This window comes from Macaca fascicularis, chromosome 9, assembly GCF_037993035.2.
Source record: "Macaca fascicularis isolate 582-1 chromosome 9, T2T-MFA8v1.1".
Classification (NCBI taxonomy): Eukaryota; Metazoa; Chordata; class Mammalia; order Primates; family Cercopithecidae; genus Macaca; species Macaca fascicularis.
Window position 1 is genome coordinate 87,605,688 of NC_088383.1, and position 21,061 is coordinate 87,626,748.

The window sequence follows — 21,061 nt, forward strand, 5'->3', positions numbered from 1 at the left end:
ATGACTTACCTTTTAGGGTTTTTATGAGGATAAAGTGAGATAATGTGGGAGAATCCTGAAAACTCTAACTTTCATTCGTATTGCTACTCATTAACAGATAAACTATTTGAAGGGATACTTACTGAAGTACTCCATTCATTGCTCTTTCTTCTGGCAAGTAACATGCTAACTTATGTGGGTAGAATCCCCTAGCACAGTGCAAAATGTTTCTCCTGTTAGAAAGAAATGTTAATGGAATTTAATTCCAGTCAAAAAGTCTCAACTTAATCGCATTAGACTTTCAGGATCTCAATTAGATAATCTTAGAACTGGACTATAATCTTAGCACTGGACTGTATATTCTACAGAGATACGTCTGAATTTTTCCAGTGAGGGGAAAAGACCAAAACCGGTAAGTGTAAACCATTACAATAGAGTGAGAACCCAAATTCAGTTCTCCTGACTCTTACTTTAGTGCTTTTTTGCTGCTACTGATTAGTGAATAAATGATTTGAAAGGAAATGTTTTACTAAAACATTTTTCACTAGATCACTGAACACAACAAAAACTAAAACTTCTCAAATCCTTTGATATGTGGAAGCATATCCCTACTTAAGGAAATATATCTGTGTAAAACTGCCTCTCTGACAGTTTTCATTCTTCTGGTATTTCTGTCTGAGGAGTATTTTAATTTCCCAAGAGACTAAAACATTTATTCTCTCTGCATCTCTGTAATTCATTTGCAGGACAGAGTCTGCCCAGGGTTAGTTGGGCAGCTAACAATCTCAAAAGAGCATCTCAACTTCACAAGTTCTGCCATTGCCACTCCCCACCTGTGAGTGAACCCGTTAAAATCACAGCTGTGCTCCACCTCTGAAGTCCAGGGTTTTAGTAACCACCTAACATACTGTGGAGTTCCCAGGGGAAATATTAAACTGGATGATTTCACAGTAACCAGAGTTGAATTGCGGTTGAAGCAACGTGCCTAGTTAAGTCATAAAACACACCTTCAGAGGTACCACAAGGAACAAGACATTTGGCTTTCTCTGTCTTCAAATTCACAGTGGTAGAAATGAGAGGGAGCATAAATGGAAGTCAATGTTATATTTCCAGCATTCAATTCATTTCTAGCCCTAAGGCTTGATGTGAAGGCAGCAGGGTTAGTAATTAAGCTGAGATGGAAATGAACAATGCTGCCAAGCTGGCCCCAGTGTTGTTCGATATTCTATAATACCTGTCAAAGGGCAGATGGACAGATCTGATGGCTCCTAGGTGAGGCAAATGTACTTTTCATTAACCCAGGAAGGCCAGCAATATTCTAGTAACTTGGAAGAGATTCTGTTGGACAAACTTGACTACTAGAAATGCAATCAATAGCTGCAAGCTCAATGCCACTCATGATCATTCTATTTGGAGCTGCTCAAGATGATTAATAACAAAACTTACCAGATCCATTTGTACAGTATATTTTTAACCATGCTCTCAATATGACTGCAAATTGCATCAATTAAAACCTACAAATTACAAATTTAATTAAGCCCTGTGTAAGCGATTAAGTTCTGACTCACATTCCTATAAGTAAATTCTATCTAATAAAAATAGCTTCTATTTTTTGAGCACTTATTTGTCAGACAACAAAAAAATGAAAAAATGTATTCCGTATAGCTTATTATTCTTTACAGAACTCTGTAGTGTTGGTATTATCAACAGCATAAAGCTGAGCAAACTGAGGCTCAAGAAGGCTAAATAAAATTGCACACAGTTTCTAAGCTGGTAAGTGGTGGAGCCAAGGATAGGACGTGGGTGTAGCTGATCCTAAACCCGGCCTTCTTTCAACCATATATAATAGCATTTGGCTACATGGGTATATGTTTCTATACCGGTCACTTATCTTTCAAAGATAAGTGGCTACCTCTAGTCCAGCCATTTCCATGAAAGCTTCTTTGAATATTCTTTGAATATTCCCCCCTATTTCCTATACAAATCATAGGTTTCAGGCTGGGCAATTTGGCTCTTGCCTGTAATCCGAGCTCTTTGGGATGCTAAGGCAAAAGGATCACCTGAGGTCAGAAGTTCAAGACCAGCCTGACCAATATGGTAAAACCCCTTCTCTACTAAAATTACAAAATTAGCCAGGTGTGGTGGTGTGTGCCTGTAGTCCTAGCTACTCACAAGGCTGAGGCAGGAGAATCGCTTGAACCCGGAAGGTGGATGTTGAAGTGAGCCGAGATTGCACCACTGCACTCCAGCCTGGGTGACAGAGCGAGACTCCATCTCAAAAAAACAAAGGTTTTTGAGGTTTCAGAGTCTATCAGGCCTGGTTTGAGGACCCCAGCTCTGCTATTTATTTACCATTTGACCTTGGATGATTCATTTAATCTCTCTGAACCTCACTTTCCTCACTATAAAATGGGGATAATAATACTAGATCATGGAACTTTTCAGAGGATACAGGCAGATGCCAAAGAAGCATTCGTGTAGTGTTTGGCAATTGCTAGTAGCTAGGTTTTGTTGAGGAGTTTGCACCAGACATTGTGCTAAGTGCTTCCCACTCCTTATCTCATTTAATCCTCACAACAACTCTATGATGTAGTTACCAACACCATTTCCATTTCGTAGATGGGGCAATGCAGCTTCACAATGTTGGATGCAACCACCAGCAAGTGGCAGAGCCAGCCCAGCAGTTCTGACTCCAGAACCCATTCTCCTCTTCACGATAGGGTGATCTTTAGGCCCATTAGAAAGTCATACGATCAAATTAGTTGTTCATTATCAGAATTATTTAATGAAATAGAAGTAAACGTATAAAATAGATTAGAATAGAAATTATCAGTAGGCTTCATACAGTAAAGATAAATATGAAAATGTATTTCATGTAATATAGAAACGTGTTTTAGGTATGTGTATACGTGTATACTGGGTCATGATATAGTGTATTTCTTATTTTAACTTATGAAAATTCATATACCCTGCATTATACTCTCTCTAAATTATAGGTTATCCAAAATAGTTATCTTCCCTTACCAAGCATTATGTCACACTGTTTCATCCTTAAAGTCAAGCATAATGTTACTGTGGTCATTTTTCGTTTCACCAGGTCACATTTACTTTGATAACTGGTTATTATTCCATTCTAATATTCAGTGACAGTGACTTTAACTTGAGCTATTTCTTTCATTTATTTGTTGGTATATTTAATAATTATTATTAAATAATATATGCATACTATGTCCCAAATATCAAATTAGGCCCAGGAAATTAAATGGTAAACAAAAACCACAGTTCTTGCCTCAAAAGAGCTTCTAATCCAGGAAGGAAACCAGGCATTAAACGCACAATATAGGTAATGCTGTAAGTTCTCCACCAGAGTATGCAAGAGGTTCTGTAGGATCTTAGAACTTAGTACATAGGATAAAAGCAAAACAATACCATAGGTGAATGTACCAAAAAAACATTGAATTAGTTCAGGGGTAGCATAAGAACTTCAAGGAGAAAAGATCATTTAAACTTGGATTTGAAGGCGGAGCAAGATTTATCCTGGAGAAGGGGAAAAGGAGATGAGTAAATATGCTGGGTAGAAGGAAAGAATGTCTAAAGGCCTATAAGTAAAAGAAAGAAGACTAAGCCCCAGGTACTGAAAATCCATCATGGTTGGAGTATACGGTATGAGGGAGCTGGAGAGAGTCCAGGATGTCTTTGGCTCCAGGTATTGTCAAGCCATCAGTAAGGAAATAAGCCACTGCTAACCACAAATTGCTGCAAAGATGCTCACCTTAGGGCATCCAAGTCCAAGACCCAGTCTTTTTTTATTTATTTTCTCCTGGCCCATTGCCCCTGAATGGTCTGAAACCAGCAAATAGGAAGTGGCCTTGCCTTGTTCTCTTTCTCACCAACTCTTCACTTTAGGGGTTCTTTAAAAATCCGTAAAATAATAGAATGTGGAATTTTTTCCTTCTCTCTTTCCAACGTCTCTGTAGCTTTTGGAAGCTTGGTCTCTGGATTGAGACAGACCTTGCTCTTGGCTCTGAATAGGTTGTTTGGTCTCTGTGGCCCTCAATTTTTTCACTTATAAAATGAGTAAAGCTGGGTGAGACGGCATGTGACTATCGTCCCAACTATTCAGGAGGCTGAAGTGGGAGGAGCTTGAAGCCAGAAGTTCAAGGCTGCAGTATGCTATGATCACGCCTGTGAATAGCCACTGCACTCCAGCCTGGGCAACAAAGCAAGCTCCCATCACTAAAAATAAATAAAACAAAATAAAAAAGAAGAAGAAGAAGAAGAAAGAAAGGAAAACAAAAGAAAACTGAGGGGACTAATTGTTTCTGTCTCAGGTACTGAGACCAAATGAGGTAACATATGTATAATAAAACGCTTGGCACATAGGATGTGCTCAATATACTTGAAGTGTTATTTTTAAAAACTTACTGAAAGTTTCTGCATATACTTCGGGGGGGGGATTTCATTTTATTATAAAGACTTTAATTTCAGGTTTTTTTTAACTCTTATGCAAAGTTCACTGAAGAACAGCTACCTCATTCAGTTATATATATTTGGTTATATATTAAGCAGCGCAAAGAGACACAAAAATCAAGGATGAGTCAAGTCCAATTAAGCTAAGGAAGTCAGTTTCATCTTTATCAATGGGTTGCAATACTGTATTGCTGTTCCCCTATTTCTCTCACATACAAATCTTCCCACTTGCTGCTTTTTCTGGGATGTTGGAATGATGTATGATGAAGGTTTCTCAAGTACTAGTGAGACTGAAGCAATTTTCTACATAATGTACCACAAACAGATTTAGAAATGTCGATTTTAGATGCTATGATGCATACTCAAATTTTCCATGCAGCGGGTTAGATAGTAGCATGACTAAGTTGAAGGGCCAGTGATCTAAAATGTCTCATTGGTCTCTCATATACTGAAATATTAACAAAGTAGAAAATCAAAATGAGAGCAATTTAGGGATTCTCATGTCCCCCGATTACAGGCTCATTTCTGTGGGTCCAATTTCAGACAAAGAAAAGAGCGATAATGGAAAGGAACACAGTCAGGAGAACAAGAATGACAAAAAGCACAGAAAAAAAGGGAATTGAAGCAAAATCACAGGGTCATCATCAAAAGACCCCATCTCCATAAAACAATACTATTACAATCCTCCCTCTTCGCAAAATCCTCAGCTGGGCTACTGGGCTGCTCTATCAAAAAACTGGCAACCTTTGTATACTGCAGTGCATCAAGCACTATTTATTGCCAGTTGAAAAGAAAGCTTCAGTTTGCATTTTAGAACACTCTGGTCTGAGATGAATTTTCAATGCTGTCTGAGAGCCAAGATCCCTAGGAGAATCACAGGGTCTCTTCTTATCTCCACCTTTTCTTGGACCTGTTCAGTGGCGGAGACTGCCTTGTGCCTAAAAGTTTGCTGGTCTGCAAGAGAAAACGTCCAGAAAATGTACTGCTCCACACTGTGAGGGTCCATAAGAAAGTGAGGCTGTGGCAGTTTTGCTGTGAGAGGGTGGAATGTGGAAAGAAATAATGCAAAGATGTTGGTAAATTCCACTGGAGGCTGAAGGACAAAAGAACAACTCTGTATTAATTAGGTTTGTTTGTTTTTGTTTTTTGAGACACGGTCTCACTCTGTCGCCCAGGCTGGAGTGCAGTGGCGCAATCTCGGCTCACTGCGACCTCTGCCTCTCAGGCTCAAGCAATTCTCTTGCCTCGGCCTCCCAAGTAACTGAGACCATGGGCACGTGCCACCATAGCTGGCTAATTTTTGTATTTTTAGTGGAGACAGGTTTTACCATGTTGCCTGGGCTGGTCTCGAACTCCTGACCACATGATCCACTAGCCTCTGCCTCCCAAAGTGCTGGGCCAGTTAGGCTTTTTTAATGGTGCCAGTAACAACACCATAGCCTGTAACAACATCAAGCCTGTAAGCAACAAAGGAAACTTGATTGACTCACATAACTCAAAAATTAGACTCAGGAATATTTAGATCAGATGTTCAAATGGTTTCTTTGGACTCTATCTCTATTTGCTGGGCAGCGGTCCCCTGTGCTGACTTATTCTTAGGCAGGCTCTCTCCAGTAATGGCAAAAGTGATCACAAGCCAAACCGACTTCTAACCAGTTTCAAAACCTCATCTAGAGGAGTTCACTTCCTTCCCAATAATTCCAGCAGCAATTTGGGGACTAGGTCTGGGCCACATGCCTAGCAATGGGTATGGACGATTCTCTAAAGGAAAATTGAGGTCTTGTTACCAGAAGAAGGAGAGATGGACTTGGGACTATTAAAACCAACTAAACAACTTACCCACTGGGCTCTTCGGATACTCCATTTTAATTATCAGCTAGAAGCAGAAGTTTTACAGTTGAAGATAGCCCTTTATTTATCTCTTTACACATTGACTCATAATCATCTACGATTTCTCCTCAGGAAACTATCAAAGACTATAATACACCAGGGCAGCTGAGTGTTGTGCCATTTTGAAGCTTAGACAGAATACCAGTAGAAATGACAAGTTCTTCCTGTGAGTTTGCTGACACGGGGTTCTTTAACACCCACGCCAAATCAAGCAACTAAATCAAGAGCTACTTCCCATAGCTCCAAGGTAAAGCAAGGATGTGTCAGCCAATTTCCTGAAAGAAATTGATAACTTTGGGTAGAGATCTCCTGCTTGTGTGTGTGTCTGTGTGTGTGTGTGTGTGTGTGTGTGTGTGTGTGTGTAAGTGCCTTCATATTTCGGACCCCTTTCATGTTTCTTTCCATTTTGCTGACCACAGGGAACCACCGTTATTTATATTAGCAATTCCTAATTGTTTTTAAAAAGTGAGAATTCCTTTCTAACATAAGAATTCATAAATGTCTCATGATAGTAAAATCTCTTGCCTATATTTACATATTGAATAAGAAAATACATACTGTCAAATAAATTTGGTTAATGTTATTAAAACCATTTGTATCATATTGATTATAACACCTACTTACATGTGAAAAATGAATAGTACATGTATGTATAAGATGTATTATTGTTTTCTATCTACATAGGGATATGTAGATGTCTTGCAATAATTACATAAACCTTTTCTGTAACAGGGTCAAGGAATTGGGGTCAGGTGACAGAATGATTCTTTCGTAGCTCCAGTGTTTGTTTTAACCCAGAAGGCCAAGGCCTCCAGATGTTAGGTCAGAGACCTTCATTCTGCCTCATTTTTTGCTCTGTGTTTCCATGTCCTTCAAATAACTAACTCAAGCTCAAATTTTAACAGAAAGTGCACTGACCAGCAGCCAAGGGAGTTGACACGTGATTCGTGAGTCAGGAGACTTGAAGATGGTGACTTAACACAGCTTCCAGAGGCTGAAAGCAAAAGTGACTCAAGGCATAGACTCCAGGTTGAAGGCATATGCCAAAAAGAGAAAAGTGGGAAGTGTGATTTGGGGCCTATCTTCCAAAGGGTAGTGATGAATCTCATCAGAGGCATAGCATTTCACTTTCAATCAGGATACAAAGATAGCAGGAAACATTTATACCAAAAGGGAAATTTGTTCAAAAAGTAGAAATTTATGCAAAGATAATTTTTTGAGGTGGCATTTTTGACAGTGGAGCTGGCAACTGTGTTTAGAGGTCATTCTCACACTCTGGGTACCACTCATGACTGTCATGCTCTGATGAGCTCCCAATCTCTCTCCTAAATCCTTCCTCCCTCCAGCTTCACAGATGAGATAGAGTGGAGATGAAGAAACAGTCTCAAAATTATAACTGTGAACCATAGAATTTCCTCTGATCTTTTGGGTGCAAAAGGTAATAAAAATAAAATAATAAAAAATAAGAGAGAGAAATTTAAAAATTGAATTTCCCCTCCAAATCGCAATCTTTTATAGTTAGAAAATTTTAGTACTAATTTGTAGACAAGTGTCTAACATTTGGTAATCAGTATGTTAATACAGATATGGGTCAAAAATGGTACATTTAGCTGAAAAATTATGTAAAAAGAGAGTGTTGTGAAAGGATAGGGATGATTATATTTCTTATATCTGAACAGTATTAGTTTCAATGATCGCTTTATTCTCAGTGTAACCTCAGCCACTGGAGAATGCTGATACCTAAAAGTTATGATGATTAAGAATGTGGGCTTTGAAGTCGGGCACAGTGGCTCATGCCTGTAATCCTAGCACTTTGGGAGGTGGAGGCGGGAAGATCACTTGAGGCCGAGAGTTCAAGACCAGCCTGGCCAACATGGTGAAGCCCCATCTCTACTAAAAATACAAAAATGAACCAGGTGTGGTGGTGCGAACCTGTAATCCCAGCTACTTGGGTGTCTGAGGCAGGAGAACTGCTTGAACCCGGGGGGTCAGAGGTTGCAGTAAGCCAAGATCGTGCCACTGCACTCCAGCCTGGGCGACAGAGGAAGACCCTATCTCAAAAAAAAAAAAAAAAAAAAAAAAAAAAAGAAAAGAAAGAAAAGAAAAGAAAAGAAAGTGGGCTTTGGAAAGAATCTGAGGCTGAGAAGTCCTAGTTCTGCTGTTTACCGGCCATGTAACCTTGGGCAAATCACTCAATTTCTCTAAAGTACACCTTCCTTATTCATACGGTGATATTACAAATTTGTGAGATAAAATTAGTTATTATGACATAATTTATGTAAAAACACTTAGCAAAATGAATGCAACATGTTAACTACTAATAAATGTTAGCTTTTACTGTTAATTGTGACAGTATTAAGGGACAAAATCTCTTAACATGGCTGTAATTTGAGACTCCTACCCGAACTCCGCCTAATAAGAGGACTTTGTCTTTGTCTACTCAGATTCTTCATTTGCCCTTGCTTTCCCTCTAAGAGAATTTTGCCAAATTAATTCCTAAGCTTTTTCTAAGAATAGGCAGACCATGTTAAAGAAAACAAAACAAAAGGACAGAAAAAAACAAGGCAAAAGCAAACAAAAACAGTGAGGCAGTGTAGACCTGCAAACTGAAGAAGTTGGGTGAAGAACAAAAGCCCACATGGGCCACAGGTTCTGTGAGAAAGTGTTGTAGGATTTGACATGTGAGAGTCTCTGGAGCAGCTTTGGAGTCTGAGAAACAAGAAAGGAAGCAATGGCAGTTTGGGAGCCAGGGCATGGTGGCACATGCCTGTAATCTCAGCACTTTCCGAGGCTGAGGTGGGAGGGTTGCTTGAAACCAAGAGTTTGCAGTTGCAGCGAGCTACAATCATGCCACTGCATTCCAGCCTGAGCAACAGAGTGCGACCCTGTCTCTAAAAAAAAAGGTGTTGAAAGGTGTTTTACCATGGATTGTAAATGGATCTACTATCATGATTTTTAAGAGATCAAAGTAAAGAGCGGGTTTCAGTTGTAATGACTTTGGTTTCTGGACTGTGCTTTTTCATGGAGCATTATGTTGAGGTTGGGTCGTGTGGGGCCTCGGTTTATACATGGTTTATGCAAGCACAGTTCCTGACTTATCAAGTGGCACTTCTCTAACAGTGCTGTGTCAGATTTGCCTGCTATGATCACTCCTTTTTCTGGCTTCTGTACTATTGGGTGAAGTATAGTTTAAACTTAAACAAGTGAGTCTTTATTTTTCTTCCTTCACCACCAGGCTCTTCTCCACTAGCAACTCTTTAGAAAATGGCAGTGGCCTCAGCAAAGGAACATATAGTAATCAGTAGTGCAGTTGCAAATGCTTCATCTTTATTGCCACCACCCCAGACCCTAAATCAATCCTTAGCCAGGTTGGGGGAAGCAAGCAGAGAAGGCAGATTATTACAACTGTTCCTCAGACATCAGATTTCTTCTAGGACAATGAAGTGTTCAAGTAATTCCTGGCACCATTGTTTTAGGGTTCACTTCCCAAAAAATACAGTCAGGCTTTCTCTTTGGAAACATGCATTACAACTCTTCTTTATGGATCTGTTCCAGGTAATAACACTGTTTTACTCAGGACACAGCATCACCCGTTAAAGAACTTTGGTACTACTGAACACCTTACATTTATGTTGTGACCAACAACAGTATCAGGGATTACAGGGGGAACAGATCCTTTTCACATATTCTAAATATACAACTGAACAATCAACACAATTCCAATGTTGCAAACATTTAATTTATTCCTGCCCTGACCCATCTTTCAAATAGCAGACTCAAAACAGGTGGTTATTACATCAGCCTCTAAATCACTTTTGTATAATCAATTAACCTCATCACATTGAGGTATTCAAACAGTTTCCACCAACGGACAATTTTATCATGACCAACACAATTTGTTTTCTCTTACCGGCCTCACAAATGGCCTCCTGAAACTAATGCTTAGGGAAGTATTGGAAAATTTCCTGTGCTGTCTCAGGGCTGTATACATTTGCCACACAGCAGCAAAATGATTCTATGTTATTACATATGAAGGCTTGGGATTATGCCTTTCCATTTGAAATGCATAAGCAAAACAACCCAAACCACCCCAGCCTACACAGAGAACTTCAAGTATCTAAGTACCCACCCTATTTTCCAAACAAATAATATCTATACAGGCTCCTAACACCAAGGACTTCATTAGGTTTGTTGTAAATAAGTCAGTGGATAATCATAAAACACTTCTTGGCAGTAACTAAATCAAGATCAGTGACGGCTGGACTAAGCCAGCTATAAATTTTATGGCAATTTTTTAATGAGGCAAAGGAAGGGAGCTTATCAGCGTTTTGGTTTTCAGGGTCAAATGAAAGAAAGCAGGAGAGAGCAAGAGAAAGGAATCTAGGGTACCTGGTGCTAAGAGAAGGAAATGGCAGAAGAGTGAGTAAAAAAGGAAGAGAAAAATCCCCTACTGAGCAGAAGGCAAGAAGCTAGAGGCTTATACAGCATTTAGCTTAAGGGCAGAAAGTTGTCGTTTGGTGTTTTCCTCAAGGGATGCCTGCAGAAAGATTTCTGTGCTAATGTGACCTTGGAAACTAAAAATGGATCACAGCTTTGGTGTTTGGGCTGAAATATACAAGAGAAAAGTGAGAAACAGATAAGAAATAGATTGGGTAGAAACACCAAGTAGCAGAAGACAAACCATACCTAAAAGATAAAAACCAGGGCAGGTTGTCATGATTATTAAGACCCATGTTTCTTTCACCAGTCCTCACCACTGCAGGACCTTCTCTGGAAACAGAGTTTTTTTTTTTTTTTTATTGGGGAGCGGGGCTTGAGGGGGGTGTTTGAGATGGAGTCTCATTCTGTCGACAGACTGGAGTGCAGTAGCGCAATCTTGGCTAACTGCAACCTCTGCCTTCCTGGTTCAAGTGAGTCTCCTGCCTCAGCCTCCCTAGTAGCTGGGATTACAGGCACATGCCACCACGCCCAGCTAATTTTTTGTATTTTTAGTAGAGACGCGGTTTCACCGTGTTGGCCAGGATGGTCTCGATCTCCTGACCTCGTGATCCGCCGGCCTCAGCCTTCCAAGGTGCTGGGATTACAGGTGTGAGCCACCATGCCTGGCTGGAAACAGGTTTTCATACTTCTTTGGAAACGGAAATGTTTTGCCAGCTTAGTGGAGAAGGCTGGCATTTCCATAGGGACTATGAAAATTTATTCTGATTTAATAAAAACCTGAACAAGCCAAAGTGAAACAGAAGCTCAATGTTCCAAACTAAATTAGACATTTTATTAATCCAGTTAGAGGTCATTGGCCAACTGTAAATTCAGAATAGTGATTTGGAAAAGAGAAGAAGCGGGGAGGGGTAAAATACCCTGAGAATCTGACCTTCATCTGCAGCTGGGCCAGGTAGATGGGAACCTTGACAAAGGAATGATGCAGGTAGCTGGGCTGGGTGTGTTTAGTGAGTTAACAAGTAATCTTTAAAGCAAGAATCAGTGTCCGTGCAGAAAGCAACTAGCCTCTACACAGCAAGACTCTGGCTGGCATCAAGCCTTGGTGTTCAGTTGGTTTGACCTTTGATGCGAAACTGAGCTCTGTTCTTCAAGATATCCCCACTAGCTTTTACTTGTGTTCTCACAGATGTTTCACGTCTTTGACTTTTGCCTTTACCGATGGCTTTAACTTTATTATTTAAGATCTTGTCTTGTCACTTTCGTTGTCTCAAAAAAAAGGAGGTCACAGAAACCTTGTCTTTTCTAAAGAAATTTAATTAAAAAATCTGCAAACTTGTCTCTGTTACCTAAGAGGCCCTTTTTGAATTTTTCATTATACGCCAGTGGGAAAAACCTAAGAAAACCTGAAGGAAGCCCAGAGTCTAATTTTTTACATTAATTATCCATAAAATAAAGTAGATTGGTTTACTATAGAAACAAGGATTCCAGTCATATTTAACTGCAGTGTCGGGTGAGAGAAGAGTGTTCAAAGTAGTGACGAAGGTGGTTAGGGATGGGGTAATGTACATATTGAGCTGTCGTTTTTCCAGCATTCTATAGAAAAGATAAGAAATCAGAGATTTTGGATAATTATTAATGTCATAAGTCAGACAAAACTTAGGAGAAACAAAGCAAAAAAAATACCCTGCTATTTAGTGCCTGAAAATTTTTTACTTACCAAAAAAAAAAAAAGAGATAGCAAAGACAAGAAAAAGAAATAGTTAAATGAAGAGACAGACAATTCATGCAATTTATTGTAAGGAAGAACAATCAACTTTCACAAAGAAAATATCATAGAGATATAACTGGACATTGCAAACACTTTATGTATGGGTTCTAATTTAGAATTTACTTGCTTGAACCCAAATTCTCATGCTTCTATGTGCCCCATGAAGAATGATAAGTTCTTCCCTCTGTGAATCAGAGCCCAAGTCTGCCGTATTATTTCTGGTTCCGATTTTCTTCCTATAGGTCTGTCAAAAGCAAAAAAAAAGAAGAATCACTGGAGTGGGAACTAGAGGCCTTAGGTTCTTGCCCTGCTTCTTGAACTAGCAGTTAACAAATATACCAGGTTACAGTTTTGAGTAAAGGTTAGCCTGACAGATGAATCTTCTGAAGTGATATCCTTGGATGAATTGCTTAAATCTGGGCCAGCTTCATGGGCATAAAATCTGTGCAGTCTCACAGAGTCCCATACTTAAAAGGGATTTGTGCTTAGTTTAATGCCCTGCTGTCACCATCTTAGTAATTTTTTAACAAGGGACTCCACAGTTTTGTTTTGTGTCCGGCCCATTAACTTATGCAGCTGGTCCTGCCTTAACACGGCGCAGCCTCTGCTTCCTTTTCTTTAAAATCAGAATTGGAAGAGCCCCAGGATCATTTCTGCTTTAGGAAGTGAAGATACAAACCCTTCAGGGTTGTCTTTCATTTAGACAGCACAATGCCACAATCACAGTGAGGAGACTTTTCCGGGATCTGTTTCCAGGTTATAGTTTCATTCTTAAATTGGCCACCATACCCCATGATGGAAACTGCAAGACCTACCATGCCAGGGATTATCCTGCTCCCTCCTTCTCCTCTCAGTGACCAACCTCTCATTATAGCACCACTGACTAGCCGAGTGTTGCCACAAGAATGCTGGAAACAACCACCCTCAAAACTAAGAGGCTTAAAACACCAGCCATTCTTACTGTTCTCAAGTTCACAGTTAGCTGGTGGGTTCTATTGATCTGGGTCAGGCCTGGCTGAGCATTTCTTTGACCATAGCCATCTCTCTCTCCCATGTTTCAGATGGCCTCAGCCGGCACACCTCAGCTCTGTGCCTGTGGTCTCTGTCCCTTCGGCAGGCTGGTCAGGGCTAATAGAAGCAAAGGTCAAGAGACAGAGCAGAAGCAAGCACGGCTTTCAAGGCATAGGCCTGGGACTGCATAGCATCACATCTGCTGCATTCTACCAACCAAAGCAAGTCTCAAAGCCAGCCCAGGTTTGGAGGTAGAGGAAGTAGACCTCAATGAGACCTCTTGAACAGACTTCTTGATGGGAGGAGCTACAAAGTTACATCCCATGGTGCTTGGATAGAGAGAAGAAAAGAATTGGAGCCCCTGTTGCAATAAATCTGCCACTCACATTAATCAAAAGCTCTACTAGCTGTATATATTCATCCCAACAATGTATCACCATGTGACCCTAAGAAAATCACTTGAGGTCTCCTTCCATTGCCGCATCTATAAAATGAGGGGAACCAAATTCACTCTAAAGCCCCTTCTGCTCTGACATTTTCATAGTCCACAGGCTCAGTTCTCACTCCAACCAGTTTCCAACCTCCCCTTCCTCTTCTGAACCAGACACCTGTCTCTACATCCTATATAGGGCATTTAATCATAGACTGGTGAAAGTAGTCAATTTAACTTACTTTAATCTTTAGAGCTTTGTCAGGTCCTGTAATTCCTGTAATTCTCAGGAGAAGAAGTTTAAGTTTTGCTCAGCCATGCCAGAAACCCCCTTTCTAAAATTGAATGAGTAGCAAAAGGTGTATTTCCCAGATCCACGTCTATGTCTCTGTGGCTCCTTTGTCTCTACAGAGCAGAATCCTTTTTGATTTCAACGTTCTCTGCGCCACCCCCACCCTCACATCAGACTGCATCAAACACTCACAGTCCAGCCAAACCGCATTGGCATGGCTCACTGCAGGCCTTTGAGCAGGGCAGCATTCTTTTAAATAAATGAGAGGGACAGTGTGTTCTTGCTGAAGCCTGCAAGGTCCTGTCAGCTTTACGCTTGCTGATTTACATGGCTTTTAAAAGACATAACCATAAAATTTCACTCCAAAATTCACTCTGTCCAGTCAGATCTTTGCCTACGCCTGGCAATTTGAATTTATCAAAGGAACGAGACAATAATTTAATTTTTCCCCTTGTTGGATGCCCCTATAATCTTCATAATTCATAATACAGCTGTTTCTCCCAGTAAGCTCTTTGATGGGAGTCTACAATCTAGATCTTGTTTTATTTTTTTCTTAAGAAATCATTAAAGTGAAGAAGCTATTCCTATAAGGATCTGTAATCCTAACGTGTAGAACCAGTAAAGCAGCACAGAGCGGGATAGTGAAGTAAACATGCTGCATGTGGCTTTCTGGGCACATGCACTAGCTGCTTTTGCCACTGGTTCAGGGAACAGGAGCTAAATTTGGTCTGTATTATTGTGTTTTAAGCTGAAAACTGATTCTTGGCTGGCAGATATGCCTTTTCTTTTCTTTCTTCTTTTTCTTTTCTTTTTTTTTTTTTTTTTTTTTTTTGAGATGGAGTCTTGCTCTGTCACTGTCACCAGGCTGGAGTGCAGTGGTGCAATCTCGGCTCACTGCAACCTCCGCCTCTCGGGTTTAAGTGATTCTCCTGCCTCAGCCTCATGAGTAGCTGGGACTATGTTCATGTGCCACCATGCCCAGCTAATTTTTGTATTTTTAGTAGAGACAGGGTTTCACCATGTTGGCCAGGATGGTCTTGATCTCTTGAGCTCATAATCCGCCCACCTCGGCCTCCCAAAGTGCTGGGATTATAGGCCTGAGCCACTGTGCCTAGCCAGATATGCCTTTTCTTTGCACATTCATTTGTGTTTCATTGTCTCAAAAATTAACTTGTCTTTTCAAATTAGGAAATCTTCCACTAAGCCAACAACACAAAAAGAGAGGTGATAATAGAGGACCCGCCAGTCTGTCTCCTGTTTCCTCTGCAGTGGTTTTTGTCACTTTGCTGCATGTGTCCATGTTGGCATCAGGTTGGAGCAACACAGCGGGTTCTTTGACTCTCAAGGTGGTCTTTAAAAGTCACTAATATTTGGTCCTTGGTCACCTTGCCTACCCTTCAGTTGCTTTTCTCTATGAAATCTAGTGCTCTGTGCATTGTAGTGCTTTCTCCAATAATTAGAAAAGAAAAATAGAATCTCCAAGTTCCTAGATCAGGGCCTATTAGGTGGGTAGGGAGGGAGAAAAGGGGCAAGGAAGGTTACAGCCAGCCTCACATTTACAAAAGTCTTCACATTTTCACTTTTCTTGCTTATAAATTAGTTTATATATATGAAACCACAAAGATACAGAATTAAAAGCAGGCATTAATCTTACGCCCCATTCTGGTTCCAATGTACTTTAATATTTATAAAAAGATAATTATCTTTAAAATAATACTCTCTTGCAACATACCTACTGTGACAAAAGTTTTCATTTATTTAATGAAAATATTTAAAATATTCTGTAAACATCACACTTTATTCTGGCCTATTTTGTCTTTTAAATAAACCATGAGACTCAAATACTCAAGGTTGTTGGAACTTCTCTTAACTTCTGAAGGGCCCTGCTTTGGACAAATTAGTTTTGTTTCATTGTGCATTACTAACCTCTTCTAAAGAAAACCATAGAGTAGAAGAAATGTGGCTCACATGTTTGGGGTAGAAGAAAGAGGTGGGCACTAAATCAGGTAAAATATAGTCAAGAGCTTAGGTCCTAGACAGGAGCTGGTATAGTCACTTATAGAAAGATCAAGGCTGAGAACACACCATCTTGAGATGGAACTCTCTGAGCTCCCTCTGGATTTCCTTCCACGGGTCACTGTAGCTTTCAGAATGTTGTGTCAACACCTTGGCTTGGCACACAAGAATCTTCACAACTTGGCCACTGACCACTGTCCAGCTCTTTCCCTCTCTCCACTCTTCTTCCCAGACCCTTTGCTTTGGTCCTATCATGGCAATCTTAAAAATGCTATTGAACACTCCCTGGTGTTCATACATGCCCTTCCTCCTGCCCGAACTGCCCTTAAACTCTTATCCATTCATCATAAAGCAATCAATCTGTATCTTATGCCTCTGGGCCCCGATAGAACCCTGGGAATATTTCCACCACTTACGATTCTGTATTTTAATCTTTACTTTACCTGTTATATTTTTTGAAAGAAAGGCTATATTTTCATAATTGTTTTATTCCTCGTTTATAGTAAAATACATGGTACATGACAGAGTCAATAGTGAACAAATGCATAAATGCATGAATAAACAAAGTAGACCAGAAACCTATTAGAAATACAGAATCTCAGGCCCCACCCTCAGATCTATGAAATCGGAATCTGCATTCTAACAAGCTCCCCAGGGAATTTGATTGCACATTCAAGTTTGAAAAGCACGGATCCAGCTTACTCTGCTCTCTTACTTCTGTAAACATCTGGAGTACTGATTGTCTAAGGTTCTGGGTTTGGTAATTGTTAATGTACCTGTGTTGCACTCTGCTTAACTGATTTGTGTGAGTGTGTGATTGTGTATGTTACTGTACGCTCACACACTTCCTTTCTTGTCTCCTCACCCAGAAGGCTACATGGGGGGCACTCTTGACATTCCATCACTACTCCTCTCAGCACCCAGAACTAGGTACTACCCAGAGTATTTTTAATCTTCCTGGAAAAATATCCCATAAAAAGATAAAATCTGCTACCCAAGCAATGGGCAAAGTGTTGGGGATGAGTGATAGACATGGAAAAGAGCACTAGCTTTTATTGAGATTCTACTAGTAGGAAGTACTGTTGACACTGTATGTACTATATCTCATTTAACCTTATGTAATGAGTTAGGAATCATAACCCCGATTTTACCAATGAGGAAATCTAGGCTCCTAAGTATCCTCAGTCTTACACAGATAGTCATGGAACTGGCATTTGAACACTTCTTATTCTTCTTTTTTGAAATTGTCGTAGAGAACGCACAACATAACATTTACCATCTTAACCATTTGTAAGGGTAGAGTTCAGTATTGTTAAATAGCGATATATTTGCATTGTCATGCAATAGATCTCGAGAACATTTTCACCTTGCAAAACTGAAACTCTATACTTTTGAATACCAGCTCCCATTTTCCCCTATCCCCACCACTTATTTTTATAACCTAGTTAAAGGTGTTATTTTGCTCATCCTTCCTTATCTTTCTTCCACCTTCTCCCCATTCTCATAGTACCATATTTTACACAGCTCTTGCTTATCCCAATAGCAATGAAAGCAACCTGAAGATCCTAAGGTCTCAGGATGTTACGTTCCCTGTGGAGTCTGTGGAGTAAGCAACAGAGTTTGCCGATAGAAGAAAATCAGAGGAAAGTGACTTGATTCTTGTAATGTTGGAGATTAACCTGTATACTTTCTCTATGTTAAGGGAAGCTTTGAATACAGACCATTATTTCATTGAAAAAATCAGTCATGCTTGTCTAAAATGATCACTTTGCCATCAAGCCACATTCCTGAGGCCAGGATTCTAGTACTGTAGCCTTAGTGACAGCATCCTTCTGAAGCACCATGAGGGTAACACACATGCCCAGTCCAGAAAAACTCTGGTTGCCTTGCCTGCTGAATGGGATTGCTGCTGACACCAGACATACACTCCCTGAAGGTGAGGTAGAATGAGATAGAACTGTGGCCCAGGGTGCAGGTTTGCACATCTTTGAATTGCAGTGTTGTTATCTTATTCTGTCTGATATAATGTTTGTAACTCTGGCTTGTATGATTTTTGCATAATTCAATTTAAATACATTTTTTATTAGAGATTCAAAAGCAGGAAAATATTTACATTGCATATTAGAAAGCAATATTGGCCTAGAGAGAGCAGGTATAAATGCCAAGAGAGGAAACAGATTTCCCCCAGAGCCTCCTGTCTCCAGAGTTCTGTGTCATTGAGGGCACACCATGCAGGGATGGGCTTGTACTAGGCAGCTGGCATCCCCATGCTCCAACCTGTGGGAACACAAAGGTCATGTTTCCCCATTTTTTTGGATTTCATGTCACCAAAGATGACAGACTAACTAACTGTAGCAAGGGTCCACCAACCCTAAGTCACTTATTTTAGATCCCGCACTCTGTTGTCTGATTTTAGTGAGAGCAAGAATTTCCTGTCTGAATTCCAAAGCCTCAAGGGAATGCCTAAGTCAGCAGACCTGGGTTTAAACCTAACTTTACAAGCAATAGCTCTATGACCTTGAGTGACATAACTATTCTGTGATTCGGTTTATTAAAAGAGATAAGTTGAAGGAAGCAAATATATATTGGTATTTTTATTATCTTATTATTGCCATTTTTAATAAGAAAGCCTGGACTAGAACTTATACTAAGGACTGAAAACTATAGCCAGTGTGCCAAATCAGGCCTACGTGTTGTATAAATCGAGTTTCATTGGAATACATACATACCCATTTGTCTATATGTACTCTGGCTATTTTCAAGCTACAATGGCAGAACTGAGGAGCTGTGTGACACAAATCAGATTTAGAAGTCTGGACTTTGGAGTAAAAAGGTAAAGGTTAAAGATTCACCTTGCTCTTCCCTAGCTGGATAACGTTGCATAAATCATTGCAACCTGAACTTAAATTTCTTTATTTGTAAAATGATGTTAATAAGAATATCCACATTACATATTAGTAGTGAGGATTAAATTAAACAACTCATATTTAAGCTGTATATAAGTACTTAAGTCCTATAAGAATTCATTCATTCATTCATGTGACAGACACTGGACCAGACACAGAAAATTCAAAATGAAAAAAATCAGAGATAGTCTGTGACCATCAGGAGCTTATCTTCTGGGAGGGAAAATAGGCTGCTTGATACAAGGTATGTTTCCTTATTCATCAATCTCATTAGCATTAATTTGTAAGATGGTCAGTTTGAATTGTGAAAGCACACACTATAGGGAAATGCTTATACTTTATAATTCTGCCTTTGGCTCAGCCTGGGTCAGAGATATTAACTTGTACATTTTTCAGTATTTAAGTTGTTTATTTGCTTTTCTTCAAACAATGAATCAGCCAAGTCCTTCAAAAGAAACATATTCACAGAGTTAGACAAGTTGCCTGGTGAATGTGACACATGCAGAGATGCCCACAAGATGATTTAAACCTTTGTACACTTATAAAACAAAGTTCAACCAAGCAAAATGGTGCCCTGCAAGAAAAATGCACAGACCAAATATAAATACACATGAATCCAGCACAGATTCAAAACAAAAACCAGCTGAGAAAAGAATATGCCATCGAATTTTTTTTTCTGTCATTTTTTCATTTAGAGAACATTAGTTTCTGGAAAATTACAAAGAATAACCAGGCAAAAATAACTTTGATTGAAAATGTTCACCTCTAAATAATGTTTCAGTTGAATGACAAAGAACTGCTTATTTGTTCTAATTCTAGGCCAATGTCCCATGACACTTTTATATGTCAATTTACCTAGTATAAATATGCATTAAGAACACATCACTCCTCACTAATTTTATTAATAAGTTTTTTCTCCTTGAATTTTCACTACACTGGAGAAAGACTAATAGTGTGTTAAAGATTTATAATCTAATAAGAGATCTACCAATTTTTCTAATAAAAGAGTAACACTCTCTTAAAAGAAAAAAAAAAGGGCTCTCAGATGCTGATCAGTCTACAGGCGGGTCTCCCAAGTCAGTCATCTGACCATGATTTTTACGCCCTGTGCACAAAAGGGACATTTAGTATGAAAGCAGTAAACGAAAACTAGGGGCTGTTGTCAAAGTGTCAGCCATTGTGCTCATATTAATAACCACTGCAGCTGTCTGAGGCTCAAATTAGAATCTTTGAAACAAGTTAAACACTTCCAGCACTATTTAGAGCCATTTTAAAGAGAACAACAAAATTTTATGTTGAGATCTTTTACTAGGTGGCCTTTAAAATAAAAATCTCTTTAAAAACCAAAACTAAACTTTTTGAGATGCCATTATCTGAGAAATCCTCATTTCCTATTAACTAAATATCCCAAAAGCTGGATTCAAAAGCATATTAATTTATGCACATGTGCTCACATGAACTCACGTAAATTCTTAGAATCTAAAAATAGAAGAGCACTCTCCCTGGGACTGGCATGCTTCTCCCATATAAAACATCCCAAACAGAGTAGTGTTATTCCCGGCTACCTATTCTGGCATTGGAAGAAAACAACCATTTTTAGCAAAGACAGTCATTCATGTTGGAGCCAGGTGACTGTGTATCTCTGAACCTCCTGGGTTGAGGAAGAGGACCAGTGTCCTTTCAAAGGAACTGTTCCAAATGCACATCAACTACAAAAAAATGCATCCATCTTGGGATTGAAGAAAACCTGTGACCTAATGCAGATGAGCTGGCAATGTGTAAGTCACTCACTCTGTCAGCTGCTTCAGAGGGACAACATTAACTTCAAATCATACTGCTTAGGTTATTCAGATGGCCTC

General features: G+C 39.6%; 1 long non-coding RNA gene across 1 annotated transcript; it reads right to left on the bottom strand.

Annotated features, from left to right (window-relative positions):
• Positions 1-12,554: 12,554 nt before the first annotated feature.
• LOC102137047 (uncharacterized) lies at positions 12,555-14,506 on the bottom strand. The gene is made up of 2 exons (XR_280714.4): positions 14,231-14,506; positions 12,555-12,791 (listed from the first exon to the last, which is right to left on the bottom strand). It is a non-coding gene; the product is annotated as an uncharacterized lncRNA (long non-coding RNA).
• Positions 14,507-21,061: the final 6,555 nt, after the last annotated feature.